This window comes from Bactrocera neohumeralis, unplaced genomic scaffold (assembly GCF_024586455.1).
Source record: "Bactrocera neohumeralis isolate Rockhampton unplaced genomic scaffold, APGP_CSIRO_Bneo_wtdbg2-racon-allhic-juicebox.fasta_v2 cluster11, whole genome shotgun sequence".
In the NCBI taxonomy this organism is placed as follows: Eukaryota; Metazoa; Arthropoda; class Insecta; order Diptera; family Tephritidae; genus Bactrocera; species Bactrocera neohumeralis.
This window is the reverse complement of record NW_026089624.1, coordinates 23,511,366-23,529,968: the sequence shown is the minus strand read 5'-3', so window position 1 is coordinate 23,529,968 and position 18,603 is coordinate 23,511,366. Positions and strand designations below refer to the sequence as shown.

Genomic DNA, 18,603 nt, shown 5'->3' with positions numbered 1-18,603 from the left:
AAAACATATAGATACCGATACGATGCCGCTTGCGACTATCGAATGCCCCATTAATTCGATATCTCTGCGGGCATATACTTATGTCTCATACTGTACTCAAGACTTCGACTCTTTCTTAATTCAGAATTTAGTACTTCCGCTGTGAGTCGCCCAGAAAAGGATTAAATAAGTCTAGACAGGTCATATAATGCAATTTATGATAGTATCTTGTTGTGATTTCCATAGTGTATTTGGTGAGAAGAGTCTCACTGTTGTATTTGTAGAATATATTTCTAGCAAACAAGTGAAATTTTCAGGTTCTGCGGTTCCAAGGGGGGGAAATTTCCCTAATTTCCAGCATCATCTCTGTAAACTTCACAAATTTCGTTGGTGTCTTGCGTGGCATTCTTCCCTTTTTTATACAAAAATTTAAAAATATAGCGAATTTCTTTATCATTTTTGAACAGCTGTAACATTTTTTCAACTTCCCCGAATTTAATAATTTTTGGTTAAATGAAGCTTAAACCAACCTTTCCAATATTATATAGCAGGGATGGGCACATTTTTAGCCCGCAAAGTTAGCAAAGTGCGCATGTGGGCTAGATGAGGGGAATATCAGTTTACGGAGGGATGGGCATAAGAAGTTGCGAAAAAAATTTAATCACATTCCTCCGTAAATCAATGTTCATCGCAGAATGCAGAGATAAAGAGATGTCCAACTCCACCTAACTTTGACAGTTGACTGGATTGGGGACGTTTTGACGTTTTGTAATTGGAAAAGAGGGACGACCAGATTAAAATCCCGCCAAATTATTATTCGAATGGAGACATTTTTTATTTCTTTGTCTCCATTTGTAACGGCCATTAGTTCGAAGAATAGCGAAGGCGAAACAGCACGTAAGTTGAAAGATGTGAGTCTATTTTAACTTTTATTAAATAAACTTGCATTTATTTAATACTTTTTTTTATTTATTTTACAGATAAAATGCCGAAAACAACCAGCAGTTGGAGAAAATGTGTTGTTGGCTGCAACGAGGGAGGAAGAACATTTAGTTTTCCGAACAGTGGAACGAACCTCGAACGGTGAGTGAAAAACATTAAATAGTGCAAAAAGTGTTTGTGAATTTGTGAAAAATTTCGATGAAATCAGTGTTTCGATTGTGCAATGAAAATAGTAATTTTGGATAATGAAATTGAATTTCTGTGTGTTTTTAAATGTGATGTGCTGAACAAGTAGAGCGCGACAGACTGCAAGCGACATCTGTCAAATATTAAAATACACACGTTCTTAAGGACACAGTTATGTAGTCGTGCAGCTGCCTCAATAACTGTGTCTTTAAGAACATGTGTATTTTAATATTTGACAAATGTCGCTTGCAGTCTGTCACGCTCTACTTGTTCAGAGCGTAACTGTCAATTTATTGCCATTGCCGTTAATTAATTAAATAAATTATTTTAAAGTAACGATTTATAATTGAATATTTATGATAGTTATAAAAAAGTCGTACTTTAAATATTCATTAAATATACACTTTTTGCACTATTATTATTATACATATTTTATAATTAAATGTTTGCCTTTTTATATTTCATTTTGTTTCTTTTAATAGGCTTAAATGTTGGCTCAACTGTTTAGGTGTTTCCGATGAATTTAAAAGTTGAGCCTACATTTGACGTCCCAAATTCTGAATTAAAAAATACAATTATATTGGTCTGGAAAAAATGGAAAATGTTATAAAAACGATTATTTTGAGACGCTCTCACACTGGAATAAGGTGGGCATCCCATTATCCCTGGCAGAATGGTTGCGGCAATACTGACATTGTACACATATTAAAGAGTTGTTCCTATTTTGTTCACACCACTGTACATGTGATAGAACAGTTAATGGTGGTGATGCCAGTTGTAAAAATTAATTTTAGCTACAATTGGGAAAACTTGTATCTAGTTGTGGGCTTTTATACGTACATATGCAAGGCAGTTTTATATATCTGCATATCTGCATAAGAAAAAGGGAAGAAAAGTATTTGTCAGGAAAGCTCTGGTAGCATACAATGTCTGCCATATATTTCAATAATGAAATTAAACAAACATAAAATAAGAAGTAGGTTATCTGATTTAAATTTTGGTACAATACATGGACATATTAAAAAAATTATTACTAAAATAAAATAATTATTATACTGTTATTTGTTACTTTGTTATTTGTCTTACATTTTATAAATTTATAGTAGTTACAAAGAAACTCAAAATTGTTAGGCAATTTTACAGTTATTGCCCACAGTGCAACTTCCCATATATGTATGCGTGCGCTCTCATTTGTAAACATGGTGTGGCAAAATACGTTGCTTTCATTTGTAAATATGGAGTGGTAAAATAAGTTGCTCTCACTTCCCTCTTCATGTTTGCCCGCGATGATCCCCTCATCTAGCCCTCAAAATGTGCACTCGTGCCCGCACGGGCAAAATGCCACTGAGGGCTAATATGCCCACCCCTGTTATATAGTATGACACAATGTGATTGGTAGCACTGAGATATACGGCTACAACAACAACTATTGACAAAATACAAAAAAACCATTTTCGACTTCCCATACCATCTTGACGGTAAAATTTAATGACTGGAGTTTTTAGTTATTCATTAATCGCATTTTTTTGTAGTTTTTAACAATCCTTTTTTATTCATTTTTACACTGTCGGTAGGAGTTTTTATAGAATTTATCTTGGTAATTTTGGGTTGTACGGAGTAAGATACATTAAACCTATTGGAGGGAGAGGCTACGCCCACTTTTTCCTAATTTTGAAGAGTGCCCATTGCTACTGCGATCCTCTGTGCCAAATTACAGTTCTATATCTTAATTTAGTGCTCATGGTAGTTATAGCACTTGTACTTGTATGTTTTCCTTTAATGGCATTTTATGTGCGTGGCAGTAGTCTTTACTTTTTTGTTAAGGATCATGTATACCGAGTTTCATTACGATATCTCAATTTTTACCCAAGTTACAGCTTGCACTGACTGACAGATAGACGGAGTGTTACCCTTATTTCGACTCATTTTGTCATTCTGATCATTTATTTAACCCCATATCTATCTCGATTAGTTTTAGGTGATGCATATAATCGTTAGGTGAACAAAACTATCATACTTTGTAGCAACATGTTGCAAGATGGAAAAACTGGTGCACCCTAATAAAACACACCACACCGGAGATTATCGCATTCAAACATCAGTACACAAGACAACACAACACAGCGCCTGCACACAGTAAACAAAAGGAATGGTTCCCTCAATTACTTAACCTCTTAATCGAACGATTCAGCGATCCAACGTTTTCCACATTTGTTTTCTCTTCGATACCAAAAATTATCCTGCGCGCCACTCTTATTTGATCATCCACTTCTACAACAGCAAAACGTTTTATGGAATTAGTTTTAGTTTTAAAATTCTAGTCGCTCTACTAATCAACAATCGTTCTGTATAAACTTTAAAATATATAAATTGATTTATGTGAGTCAAATTGTTATAATACAAACATGTTACTATTTTACTATATATTATTATATATATGTATATTAATTTAATTAAGACATCATTTTATTCAAGTGTAAAAATAAGTCATGTAACTCTTGCAGATATATTGGGGATGGTGAGTTTATTTCTCCTTTTTTATAATAATTAACCATTTCAAAACATTAATTAGGTTGTAATATGGTACGTTTAATGTTGAAAAAGAGCATTACGTTCGCACTGCTAAGATTTGGAGGAAAACTTTCAATATTTGAAAAAAAAAATTCTAAAGCTTTCAGAGGCGAAAATAGAAATTGGAGTTTTTATACGCCCTCAAATAAAAAAATAATATGGATTTTAATGTTTTTCCGAAGTTACATAACAATTAGGAGAATAAACCCTGGATAAAGTAGTAATGCGTGGTTTCCTTGGAAACCATAGAACTGATATTTATAACAAGCTGATGAGTGACATCACCACCTCTTCGTCAATTTCAAAGCTGCCTTTGACAGCACGAAAAGTAGCTGCCTTTGAGCCGCGTGTCTTCTGGAGAAAATAATTCGAGCTGCAGAACTAAACCGAGAAGGTACAATCTTCTATAAGAGTATGCGTATGCTGATGATATTGATTGATATCTAGTGGTGAACGAGGGCAAGACGAAATATATCAAACAAACAGTCTTCGCACTGGTGACGACAGCCTTACCCCACGGCGCTCAAAAGTACAGCGGATCAAATCAATGCATTAATCAGCGCCCTGACGATGCTAAGCATTTTCAGTACCAATTGGCAGTGTGGAATGGACACACTAACCACCTTGGTCGGGTTCGAGGCCCATCTAAAACCTCTGCCGTGCTTTGGGTCCGGCACCCGGTTGTAATGCAACTCCACATTCAACTGACAAAGTCAGTTCTTCCCGCATTTGAGTTTTAACCACAACCACCACGGTACATCCCGAGGGGCCAGTCCGCATGAACAGGTTGGAGTAAACTCCAAGGGCTCCTGCTCCCCGTGGTACCAGAATTAAGTCTCCGGTCAGACCTCGTAGCCGAAGCTACTACCAGTTGAGCTTCCATTTCCATACGGCTCTGGACTGGGGTTGGATCCCATAAATACACACACTACTTATACAAAATCTAACCCTAATTCCCAGCTAACCGCCTTCGCCGCTTCAAACGACCCTAACTGTTGCGTATTCCGACTAGTCGACATGACACCACTAACATCTAATTGTCCATCAGTCCAGCTAATCCCCATACCACCCAGATCCCTAATGTCCGAGTACATCAAGCCAATGCGACCAATTTTCTACCCCCACCCCACAAAAACACTGTGACCTATCCGATAGGTGCCTCTGATGCCTGGACATACTTGTTGAAATTCTCCCTAACGTCATTCTGAACATAAAATCACGCATCCTCTATACTGCGTCCTTTCCTGAACCCAAACTGCCTATTCGACCACATACCCCGCGTTAACTTCTGAAGCTGTTCCACCATGACTCTTTCCAGCACTTTTCCAAGTACTAGAAGGAGACTGATGCCCCGTTAAGATCGAGGATCGCTCCTGATCTTATAAGGGGACTTCAGGAGAGAAACAACTTAGCACTTTTCCACTCGCGTGGAAAGTATCCCTCCCAGACGCACTTATTATAAATGGCCTCCAGGTATTCCGGAATGAACTTCCATAAGCTTTTACACATCTCTCCGTTCAAACCATCAAAACCTGGGCACCGTTTAGACCTAACCAGGCCAAAGGCATACCCCAATTCGCTATCATCTAATGGAGGGACAGGCACCTCTTGTGCTTGACGTACCTGCACCTCCGACCTAGGAAAGAACGAACTTAACAGAACCCCCGTACACTCTCTCCACGACGATAACAGAGTGTCACCGACGCAAAGAGAGGTGACATCTTCCCTCCTACTACCCCGGCAGATCCTATAGGCGTGACCCCAGGGGCCGTTCCTATTCTACCTAACAAAACTCCTCCAATCTTCCTCTTTGATTCTAACTAACATTCCTTTATACTCCTTATCCGCACAACAAATTAATACCTAAGCTGGTACAACCTATCAGAATTGGACCGTCGGGCGCGTTGAAACTTTCGCCTCAATCGCCTGACAGTCCTCCTCTTCAAGGTTAACTCACGCGTCCACCATTTAATCTTACTAGTCTTATGACTTTCACACCTCACGTCACTGTTGACAGTCATAACTTCAAAGTTGTAGATAATTTTGTCTATCTGGGAACCAGCATCTACACCAACAACAACGTCAGCCTCGAAATCCAACGCAAGATATCTCTTGCCAACAGGTGCTACCTCGGACTAAGTGGGCAATTGAGAAGTAAAGTCCTCCCTCGACGAACAAAAGTCTATAAGTCACTCATTATTTCCGTCCTGCTATATGGTGCAGAGGTATGGACGATGACAATATCTGATTAGTCGAAGTTGCGAGTTTTCGAGAGAAAAGTTCTGCGAAAGATTTATGATCCTTTGCGCGTTGGCCACGGCGAATATCGCATTCGATGAAACGATGACATGATTGTGAATTTTTCCATCATCTACAAATGCACATTCTCATTTTAAAAAATCTAATGACGATATGAGAACTTGTTCAGAAAAACGAGGAGAACACTTTCATTAATGGAACTTCATCTACAAATGCACATTCTCATTTTAAAAAATCTAATGACGATATGAGAACTTGTTCAGAAAAACGAGGAGAACACTTTCATTAATGGAACTTCAGAGACGTTATCAAGTCAGTATATAGTATTGAGGGTTAATAAGAGATACTTCTACGGAATATGACAGGAAAAGTAGAACTGTTTTTTGGAGTCTACTGTAAATTGTGGAGGATGAGTCATGTGAAGAAGTTCACGCTAGTGAGAGAAGTTCTCAGAGTGTCATTCGCTTGGGAGCTTCCGTTCCGGGAAAACCGTTATGAGTCAATTGAAGACATTAAACGTGAATCGCTAAGCGAGAATTGGAATTATGAACAAAGTCTTACTATGTTTTGCTCGTAGTAGTATATACCTTATTTAGGCTTTTGAATATTTGGTTAATTTTTGACAGCTGTTTTGCTTGGACGCGGTTTAGTTCGTCTTGGGTTTTTCCAAAAAATATATTCTTGTTTTGTTTCTGATAACAGCATCAATAAAATTTATTTCCGTGGCACCCGATTCCAATAAAATTTTTGTTTCAAATATCAAACCAATAATATCTGAATTCATGATATTAAATTCTATAACACCCTTGAATGTGATTTTCGCTAAATATCGACAAAGCCGGTTTCCATTTCCATTTCTTCTTAAATACTTATTTCCGTTTTTCTGATTGATTTTAAAGTATATTATTAAGATATTAAGAAATATATCTAATAAAAGCATTTACTACAATAGCATGCAAGCTTAGCCCTTTTCGACTTGTATTATCAAATATCTTAATATTATATTTGCGGAAAATCATATTAATAAGAAACACAAGCAAAGTATGAACTACCATATATACATACATATGTACATATGTACGTATATTTAACATGCCTTGTAAAGGTGCTATGTATAAGTGGGTTTCTTATAGAATGAAATTTAATAACAATGCTTTAAATGTTGAATGACTCTTGTTTTCAGTCTCTATTCCGTCATACCTTTTTTTGGCAATATTTATGTGCGTACATATGTATACAATAATATACATAAATGTATGTGAGCTTAAGGGTCGTTTTTTGACGTATTTGCTTTGATATAGAATGTAAGAAATAAGTACGTACGTATACATATACATACATATGAACGTTCTCACATTTGTATTCTACTTTGCTTTCCTGCCAAAAAGCAGTAACGATTCTGAAATACCCACACACGCATATCTGAACTATTTACAAGAAATTGAGTAAATATTTTTACTCGATCTTTTAGCCGAATGAAGATGTTTTTTGCGGCCGCACATGCTGGTAGCGTCATTAGTTGTGTAGTTATAAGGGAAAAACTAAACGCCGAAAAATAATCTTGGCCAATGGGGCTAGCATTTGTTACGGCGCGTCTTGCTTATTGGCTGCTGCAGTTCACAGAAAAAAGCGCGGGTTTTTACATGTCTAACCCATTTTGCCAAATTAGCGATTTACTTTAGAGTATTGCTTGAAACTAACTCGTTGCATGAAGAATTCGTAAAACCTTACATTCACGCATTTGTACATATGTATAGGCGAATGGGCATAAACTGTGTATGGGTGTGCCGCACTTTGTGTGCCGCGAGGCAGCTAATGAGGGCGTAGCACGTAAACCGCAGAAATCGCGCACACGCCAATCGCAAACTTTGGTTGTGTAAAGTATTGTCCTTGCCGTTACCGCCGCCACTGCTAAGACGTTGCGTGCTCTCTCATGAATCTTGAAAAACTACTACAAGACTTAATACCTTGCTCACACCTTCATACTCGGAGCAGAAACCCAAGTTTTCTTTCATGTATTTTCATATACATATGTGTATATATTTACTTATACATATGTATATGCGTAAGGTATATAGTATACATGTGAAAATGTATGCACATATGTATAGTATGTAATAGCTGCATACGCAATAAATTAAATATACTCCTAAAATATGTTTAAATAATGTATATATAGTGGTGGATTTACACTAGGGGCAGTCGGGGCTAGTGCCCAGGGCGGCAAAATTTGGAAATTAGAAAAAAAGTGAGTTGTCAGTTGACAGCTGGCAGATGTGAAACATCGAAATTGTTTTATAAAAGTAATAGCAGAAAACGTATATTTATAGAGAAAGTTCACGATGTCGAAAATTTAGGGATATTTCAATTTTGGGATATTTACTGTTTTGGATGAGCGTGTTTCACCACTTAACATCAGGGTAAAGAAATTAAATGACAAAAATTATGCTATTTCCGTTGTTAAGGAATGTACGCCTACAGATTCCATATCTACAATGCGCCAAAGACTCTGCATATCATTTATATACATATGTACATATGTATATATATTTTCTATATACATATATATTTTATCGGGTGATTTTTTAAGAGCTTGATAACTTTTTTTTAAAAAAAAACGCATAAAATTCGCAAAATCTCATCGGTTCTTTATTTGAAACGTTAGATTGGTTCATGACATTTACTTTTTGAAGATAATTTCATTTAAATGTTGACCGCGGCTGTGTCTTAGGTGGTCCATTCGGAAAGTCCAATTTTGGGCAACTTTTTCGAGCATTTCGGCCGGAATAGCCCGAATTTCTTCGGAAATGTTGTCTTCCAAAGCTGGAATAGTTGCTGGCTTATTTCTGTAGACTTTAGACTTGACGTAGCCCCACAAAAAATAGTCTAAAGGCGTTAAATCGCATGATCTTGGTGGCCAACTGCCCATGCATCCCGAAAAATGCACTGTTTGGTGTGGTTTGTACGCTGGTGAAATCATTGGACCGTATTTTTTCAAAGATGCTGTTGGACGCAACGTTACGGTGAATGGCGATCGCTATCGTTCGATGCTAACAAACTTTTTGTTGCCAAAAAAGGAAGAACTGAACTTGGTTGACATGTGGTTTCAACAAGATGGCGCTACATGCCACACAGCTCGCGATTCTATGGCCATTTTGAGGGAAAACTTCGGAGAACAATTCATCTCAAGAAATGGACCCGTAAGTTGGCCACCAAGATCATGCGATTTAACGCCTTTAGACTATTTTTTGTGGGGCTACGTCAAGTCTAAAGTCTACAGAAATAAGCCAGCAACTATTCCAGCTTTGGAAGACAACATTTCCGAAGAAATTCGGGCTATTCCGGCCGAAATGCTCGAAAAAGTTGCCCAAAATTGACTTTCCGAATGGACCACCGAAGACGCAGCCGCGGTCAACATTTAAATGAAATTATCTTCAAAAAGTAATGTCATGAACCAATCTAACTTTTCAAATAAAGAACCGATGAGATTTTGCAAATTTTATGCGTTTTTTTTTTAAAAAAAAGTTATCAAGCTCTTAAAAAATCACCCGATATATCAAAGCACACAAGCATGTACGTACAAATTGAACTATTTCATGATGAATTCCTTAAAACCTTTTGAAATATGTGTGTAAAAAAGTCATGTTTATGTTGTTACCAAATATTTCATTAATGTAGGTTTGATAAGACATGTATATATTTATATACATACATTAATACATATTTATTTGCAGACCTTTAAAAGATTTGATAACATGTTAAAAGAAAATGCAATTACATGACATGAAGCTAAAAGTTAACGAATTCAAGTGGAGCGACTTGAAACAGCATTTATGCAGATACTTAGGCATTTTTTTACTCTCACGATTCAATGCTGTTAGTCAAACATTGCAGAAAGTTGATTGTAGCATTGCTGACGTGATCGACGATTATCGTGGTTTGATCAAAGTTGTTGCGGATACGAGGAATGAATTCGAAATCTATGAAAAACTGCTTTAAATATTTCAGAGATAAAATAATATAAAACGACAGTTTCTAGAAAAAGAAAGAGAAAATTAAATGCTGATGAATCACGGGATGGAGATGTACAACTGTCAGGTCGAGACCACTTTAGAGTCAACACTTTTAATGTCATTCTTGACAATCTAGATTCTGAGTTGTGAAAAAGATGTGTTGCATATGAAAAGATTCATGAAAAGTTCTGTTATTATTGAATTTGGCAATTTGGATAATAGAGAGATTCGTAACCGTGCTAAACGTTTACAAAATGTTTATTCTTTAGATCTTGAGTCCTCATTTGAGGACGAATTTGTGCACATCCATGCTTATTGCACTGAAAAACAGATAGAACAAAATTCAAAACTTTTGCGTGCAAACGACCTTTATACAGAGTTTCCGAACGTAGAAATTGCATATCGAATATTTATTACTTTAGCTGAAACAAACTGTAGCGCAGAACGATCGTTTTTTTGTTTGAAAAAGAGTTAAAAACTACTTACGTTCTACAATGAGTGCAAATAGACTCAATAGCTTAGCTATTCTATGCATCGAATCAGATGTACTTCAACGTTTAGGTTGTGAAGATTTAATCGACCAATTTGCAAGTCAGGCGTGTTTGCCTGTGAAAAAAATTATTGTAATACAATTATTGGTCAAGCTCAGTGCAAAATTTGTAGTTTTAAGAACAAGAACCTATATTTTTTATATTATACTGAAGTATTATATATATAATAAATTATATGCAATACGTTAAATATTTTAATTTTTTAAAAACATAATATCAAATCTAAATAAATAATAAATCTAAATAATTTTGAGTGAAATTTCAGTGACGGGGCGGCATTTTTACCAGTTCCCAAGGGCGGCAAAAATTTAAATCCCGCCATGTATACATACGTAGTTTGGTTTTATGCATCGGGATTTTTTTCCACACTAGTGTTGCAATCTGGAAACTCACCATTTTATCCTAAAGTTTGACATTTTTGTTGAATGATTTGTGCGTAGATGAAAATTTTAAAATTCAAGATATGATGATGAAGCTCCATCAAGGACCAGTATTTGTCGATGATATGAAGAATTCAATCGACTAAAAATCAAGTGTTGTTCTGAAAACTATTGATGATGTGCTCAAACTGATATTGCAATATCGAGGTGTGACCTATCCTGAAATTGAGACAACTATGAGCATTAATGGGGCTGGCATACATTCAATTTTGCGAGACCATTAGTTCACTTTAGATCCCACACAACTTTTCAATCGCTCAAAAAATGGCTCGTGTTGATTGGTCGAGAGAAATCTTAACAAATGTTTCGAAACATGAAAGTTAACAGCAGTAACTGTTTGAGTGTTTCAAGTTGAGCTGAAATTAACAAAAGTTATTCGACAACGAAACACTTCGAAAAAAGATGGTTGCCAGTTTGTTTTTTGAAAAACTGGACTTATCGCAATTATACCACTAGAACAATGCAGAACCGTAAATACTGAGTAGTGTACAACCATTTATTTGCCAGTTGTCTTTCAACAAATCAGGAAAACCACCAAATCACGACAATCCTATCACTCATAAACGACTAAAACTTTTGAGCACACAAAACATCGATTTGATGGGTCATTCTCAGTAAAAAAATAAGTTAATAAATCCGAAAGAGAAGGTTGATTCGATCAAAAAGCATGTTTTGAAGATACCTCGCTCAGAGAGGCAAAAGTGTTTCCGTTTGTCTATGCAAATTGAGATATCCTAATGAATCTGGTACACGTGTTCCTTGCCAAAACATTGAGGATGTTATGTGAGGTACCTTAAGGGGCTATACCAGTCTGACATTTTCAAAAAAACTATTTTTTTATTTGCTTTTTCGATAGCTTACGCACCCATCTCTTTTTTTACACGGTAGACACGTTCCTCAGAAATCCGTGTAAAAAAAACGTGAAAAAACAGACGTTTCCTATAGTAAAATGGGGGATACGTTCCATGTCATCTGAAAACCGTGTAAGATGAAATAAAGAACTATATTTACTTCGAAAAATCGTGTAAAAAATGTTGAAAACTATAAAATTTCAGATATGCATACAAATTGTATCTTCATATGGCATTAAAACTTAAAATACGTAATTCATACAGGTGAAAAATCGGTAGACTAAGCCAAATACAAAAGAAATCTGTTAATCCAGAATTAAGAACAGAAAAATTAGAATAAAAATAAGGAAAAAATATTTACATAGCTGCATATTTATTCGTCGCTACTTGATAACGAGCGTAATTGTTTGCGACGAACTGGACTAAAGTCGGTACCATCGCTGGAGATATCTATTTCAGCAATGTAAATATCATGAGAACAAAATGTGTAGGTAAGAGTTATCGAATAAGTTGATTTCCCAGTTACTACTATGTATGTTCATTTCAGCAATGGTGCTACGACCGAAAAAAAACCTAAAGAAACCAATTTTTTTTCAAAATTACGCCATTTTGTTTATTTTTGATATTTTTCAAAGATCGTACGTCAATGCATAGGAAATATCTTTAAGTTTAATAAACTTTTAAATTTTTTTTGTTTCAGCTACTCATTTGGCCGGAATCACGCCAGCAGTTGGGGCACTTTTTTTTTGGCACCTCCGAAGACAGCCCATAACTCCGTTATTTTTCAACATTCAAAAAAAAATCTTAAAATAAAGCAGAAAATATACCTTATTATGGTCAAAGAAGTTCGAAATATTCAATTGTATACTTAAACTCTCTTCTTCGGAGATTTCATTAATTATCATAGAAAATAACCTGTGCCAACTTCTGAAAGTTTTCCATACAAGAAGTTGATTCCGATCGTTCAGTTATATATGTTATAGTGGTCCGATATCGGCAGTTCCGACAAATGAGCAGCTTCTTGAATAGAAAATGACGTTTAAAAAATTTCAGAACGATATTGTTATGAAATATTGTAAATCTGGCATCACTATACTTCTTATTCCTTTTATACTGTTCTTGTGTATATAATATTCAATAAAGTCAGTCGTTATCTTACATTGAAACTGCGTGTACGTAACTCTGTTCAAAAGATATCTTAAAAACTGAGGGACTAGTTCGTATATATACAGACAGACGGCAGACAGCTCAACATACTGATCTAAATGATATATACTTTATAGGGTCTCCGACGCTTCCTTCTGGGTGTTACAAACTTCGTGACAAACTTAATATACCCTGTTCAGGGTATAAAGATTGTGGAAGTTTGGGAAGCGCTGACTTAAGTTCGGATGTTAGACAGTTTGCGGATATGTCAGATGGAATTCAAAATTATGATATACAGAAAATAGGAGGGATTGTAGTCCAACTTTAAGCATTCTGACACTGTAACATAGGATAACACTAGGAACAAAGTTTGGTTGAAATTGGTAAACCATGTTCCGAGATATGGCTTTTCATCGAAATATGGGCATTGCAACGCCCATTGTCCAATTTAGATACCAGAATTGTCTATAAACCATTATCGATTTGTACAAATATAAATGAATTCATTCGTTAGTCTCGCTAAAATCCAAGAACGGCTGAACCGATTTAGCTAATTAATATAGAAAATTCGCTATGAAAATACTAAAAACGACACTTTTATTTTCTTGTACACATTGACGTTCATGCATTTGTCTAGCTAAAACTCGAAAAAGGCTATGAAATTTTTATCGTAGGCCACGGAGGGTTGAAAACAGTGTTTGAAAAACTACGCTACTCACGAAGCATTTCATTTTGCTATTGCTATCGCTCCTCCCTTTGTCGGGAACAATGTAAAAGTATAAGCACTGCTCTGCTCCGAGTTTTGTTAGGTAAAAAACTAAGCTGTAGCGAGAGCAAAAAATGAAGTGCTGTGCTCTGCTCAGGCGGAGCGGTAGCAAAAAATTGGGAGCATATTCTTCGGAGATTACATTGTTGCCTTAGAAAATAACATATATAAAGTTTCGTGAATATATCTTGTCAAATGTGAAAGTTGTCCATACAAGAACTTGATTCCGATCGTTCACTTTGTATGGCAGATATTTGCTATAGTTAACCGATCTGAACAATTTCTTCGGAGATTACATTGTTGCTTTAAAAAATAACATATGTATACCAAATTTCGTGAATATATCTTGTCAAATGTGAAAGTTGTCCATACAAGAACTTGATTGCGATCGTTCAGTTTGTATGGCAGCTATATGCTATAGTTAACCGATCTGAACATTTTCTTCGGAGATTACATTGTTGCCTCAGAAAATAACATATATCAAGTTTCGTGAATATATCTTGTCAAATGTGAAAGTTGTCCATACAAGAACTTGATTCCGATCGTTCAGTTTGTATGGCAGCTATATGCTATAGTTAACCGATCTGAACATTTTCTTCGGAGATTACATTGTTGCCTCAGAAAATAACATATATCAAGTTTCGTGAATATATCTTGTCAAATGTGAAAGTTGTCCATACAAGAACTTGATTCCGATCGTTCAGTTTGTATGGCAGCTATATGCTATAGTTAACCGATCTGAACAATTTCTTCGGAGATTACATTGTTGCCTCAGAAAATAACATATACCAAATTTCGTGAATATATCTTGTCAAATGTGAAAGTTGTCCATACAAGAACTTGATTCCGATCGTTCAGTTTGTATGGCAGCTATATGCTATAGTTAACCGATCTGAACAATTTCTTCGGAGATTACATTGTTGCCTCAGAAAATAACATATATCAAGTTTCGTGAATATATCTTGTCAAATGTGAAAGTTGTCCATACAAGAACTTGATTCCGATCGTTCAGTTTGTATGGCAGCTATATGCTATAGTTAACCGATCTGAACAATTTCTTCGGAGATTACATTGTTGCCTCAGAAAATAACATATACCAAATTTCGTGAATATATCTTGTCAAATGTGTAAGTTTTCCATACAAGCATTTGATTCCGATCGTTCAGTTTGTATGGCAGCTATATGTTATAGTGGTCCGATATGGGCCGTTCCGACAAATGAGCAGCTTCTTGAAGAGAAAATGACGTTTGCAAAATTTCAAAAAGATATCTTAAAAACTGAGAGACTAGTTCGTATATATACAGACAGACGGACAGACAGACAGACGGACATGGCTAAATCGACTCAGCTCGACTTACTGATCATTTATATATATACTTTAATGGGTCTCCGACGATTCCTTCTGGGTGTTACAAACTTCGTGACAAATTTATAGCGGGATTCAGTAACCAGCCTCTAGTCTCTATTTGAGACCTTTTAAGGTAAAATCTCAATTTGTGACTAGTTACTATTCACTAAACAGTGTCTATCGTTAGTCTCAAAATATTGACTCAAACTTGAGACCTGGTAATTAGCAGGTCACAAAACCAAAAAGAACTCTTGTCCACCCTTTTGAATATACTGAATAGAGATCATCACAGATATTAATCGATTGTAGTTATTTTCTGTATTGTAAGCAACTCAAACACGAAAAGGTTAAAAATAAATCACTTTTACATAAATTTCGTAAATATTATGAAACAAAGTCAACATTTATTTTTACTTTTATTGATAATTATGTTTTTTGACTATGTCATAGAAAATTTAATATTTGTTATCGACATATATATTTTCATTCAAGTTTGAAAACATCTCTGAATAATGAAATGTAATAGATTTTGTGACTGTCACTTACAGAATAGCAAAATCGTCTCAAGTCTCAAAAATTGTCTCTAACTCAAAATCTCAAATTTATGCCGGTATTCTGCTTGTCACGATTGTCTCATGTCTCTAATTAATCATTTAGTGACTCTGTTAGTCAGGATGTCTCATTTTGGTATTCTGGCAGATACAGTCTCAAAAATATTCACCAAATATCGGGTGATTTTTTAAGAGCTTGATAACTTTTTTTAAAAAAAAACGCATAAAATTTGCAAAATCTCATCGGTTCTTTATTTGAAACGTTAGATTGGTTCATGACATTTACTTTTTGAAGATAATTTCATTTAAATGTTGACCGCGGCTGCGTCTTAGGTGGTCCATTCGGAAAGTCAATTTTGGGCAACTTTTTTCGAGCATTTCGGCCAGGAATAGCCCGAATTTCTTCGGAAATGTTGTCTTCCAAAGCTGGAATAGTTGCTGGCTTATTTCTGTAGACTTTAGACTTGACGTAGCCCCACAAAAAATAGTCTAAAGGCGTTAAATCGCACGATCTTGGTGGCCAACTTACGGGTCCATTTCTTGAGATGAATTGTTCTCCGAAGTTTTCCCTCAAAATGGCCATAGAATCGCGAGCTGTGTGGCATGTAGCGCCATCTTGTTGAAACCACATGTCAACCAAGTTCAGTTCTTCCATTTTTGGCAACAAAAAGTTTGTTAGCATCGAACGATAGCGATCGCCATTCACCGTAACGTTGCGTCCAACAGCATCTTTGAAAAAATACGGTCCAATGATTCCACCAGCGTACAAACCACACCAAACAGTGCATTTTTCGGGATGCATGGGCAGTTGGCCACCAAGATCATGCGATTTAACGCCTTTAGACTATTTTTTGTGGGGCTACGTCAAGTCTAAAGTCTACAGAAATAAGCCAGCAACTATTCCAGCTTTGGAAGACAACATTTCCGAAGAAATTCGGGCTATTCCGGCCGAAATGCTCGAAAAAGTTGCCCAAAATTGGACTTTCCGAATGGACCACCTAAGACGCAGCCGCGGTCAACATTTAAATGAAATTATCTTCAAAAAGTAAATGTCATGAACCAATCTAACGTTTCAAATAAAGAACCGATGAGATTTTGCAAATTTTATGCGTTTTTTTTAAAAAAAAGTTATCAAGCTCTTAAAAAATCACCCGATAGTATGGTGAAAAGAAGGGCAGCATTCAGCTGTTTAGTTTAGCTGATTAGAGATGAGTGCAAGTGCACAATCGTAAACGACAAAACAACCCATCGCGGCCTAAAAGGGCCCACCCGGAACCCCACAAAATGGAGAGAGGTAATATTTAACCATATATATTGGCATATGTATGTATTTATGTCCTTTGATTTACGGAATCTGAGCCATTGGAAAAACCAAATAAGGTCACGCGCAAGGAAAGCCAAGGCGCACAAGCTGGTGACAGATGGCGGTCCCAGCTTAACAAGTGAGCTCTCTGAAACGGAGCAGAGAGCGTTAGAAACGTTAGGGTCCATTGCGGTTGATGGGTTGGCTGATGTACCAGCCATTGGCACAGAGGTAAGAATAGCAAGAAAGACCAATACGAGTGTGCAGAATTTATAATTGTTTTTTCTTTTTCTAATTTCGGAAGAAGTAGTTTTCACAGCTGCACCGTCACCTCTAAATACGACTTCGGATGCGTCCAATGATTGCACTCCGTCATCGCCCGTAGTAAAAAAATTATATGAGCCCTGATATAAGCACTGATATGAGCCATTGCATAAAAAATATAAAACTGAAATAAACTAGAGAAATTTGATTTCATGAAAACATACTGTTTCTTTAAGGTTAAAATGTAACTTACTCGAAGTTCAAATGGAATCGATGTTTGCTGTTGGTCATACGGCTTGAGTTGATTAATGAGATCCCAGTACAAAGATTTGGGAAATCGGAAGAAATTCCTGAATGTGTTCTCTTCGTATAAAAACGGATCTTTTTTGTTTCGCAAAACAGTCAGATTGCGCCTGCGAATGTAGCTAGAAGATATGCACCTTATTATCCATTATTGCAAAATTATAAATATTAATACATTACCTCTCTTCCTCCTCTCGTTTTTTCATCATAAGGTAAAATAGTCCAACTTCATCAGCCATTGTTGTGTTCTTATTTTGCTATGACCTGCTGCAAAGCACATAACAAGTTAGAGACTGATATGACTCAATTAGAGATGAGACAAACTCGCCAGAATACCAAGCAGTCTCAAAATAGATTTCACCACAGATCGTCTCTATTAGAGACTTGCGACTGCTCGCAGAATACCGGCATTAGAGACTTGATACAGTATCACAGTACATACATAATAGGCACGTTCTTAGTAATTCGCGCAACCCAATTAACTTGTTCGTCCTAAAAAAACTGCCTGGTTCAGGATCAAAATCAGTATAACTCATATACAAAGCATGTATGGATATGAAAATTTGTATTTATTTCTTTTTATTTTAACATGAAGAGATAAAAAGCATCATATGTACTTATCCCGCAAAACTAATTTTATTACCTTATTCTGAGAAAACCTCACAACTGGTTTGTGAAGTTTATTTTGAGAGGTTTGCTGTGTGGTTTATTTTGTGAGGTAATTCTTGCTGAAACCTCACAAGAAAAAAGATCAAAACACTCACCACATGAGGTGAAAAGCACTTTGCTGTGAACCAGATTTAAAAAAAAAAACAAAGAAGACAAAATAAAGTAATGGACAACCAAGAAAAGTAAGTAATTCTGCAAATCTATTAAATTTGGTGCATACACAATAATTTCATTTCATTTAAGGATTTCAAAACGTGAAAGAACAACTCAGCAGAAGCTACAGCATTACAGAGTATTATTTCATCATAAATATCTTTTTATGCGCACATGTATTAAATACATACATACAGATCTACAAATCAAATTTTATCTGAATTATTTAAACATAAATATGCACATGTCTTTTTATTCATACTTAGAAGGAAGTAAAATGTATAAACACCGTGGTTACATACATAGAT

At 35.9% G+C, this 18,603-nt stretch overlaps 1 protein-coding gene and 1 long non-coding RNA gene across 3 annotated transcripts in view; one reads left to right on the top strand and one right to left on the bottom strand.

Moving 5' to 3' along the window:
- LOC126766128 (uncharacterized) overlaps positions 1–18,603 on the bottom strand; it is a 254,390-nt gene that overhangs the window by 149,154 nt on the left and 86,633 nt on the right. The gene's annotated exons all lie outside the window — the stretch shown is intronic.
- On the top strand, positions 694–3,476 carry LOC126766296 (uncharacterized). 2 transcript variants are annotated; one of them, XR_007668828.1, is made up of 3 exons: positions 694–890; positions 960–1,062; positions 3,080–3,476. It is a non-coding gene; the product is annotated as an uncharacterized LOC126766296 (long non-coding RNA). The 2 variants fall into 2 exon arrangements; XR_007668829.1 differs by lacking the exon at positions 3,080–3,476 and adding an exon at positions 1,590–1,985.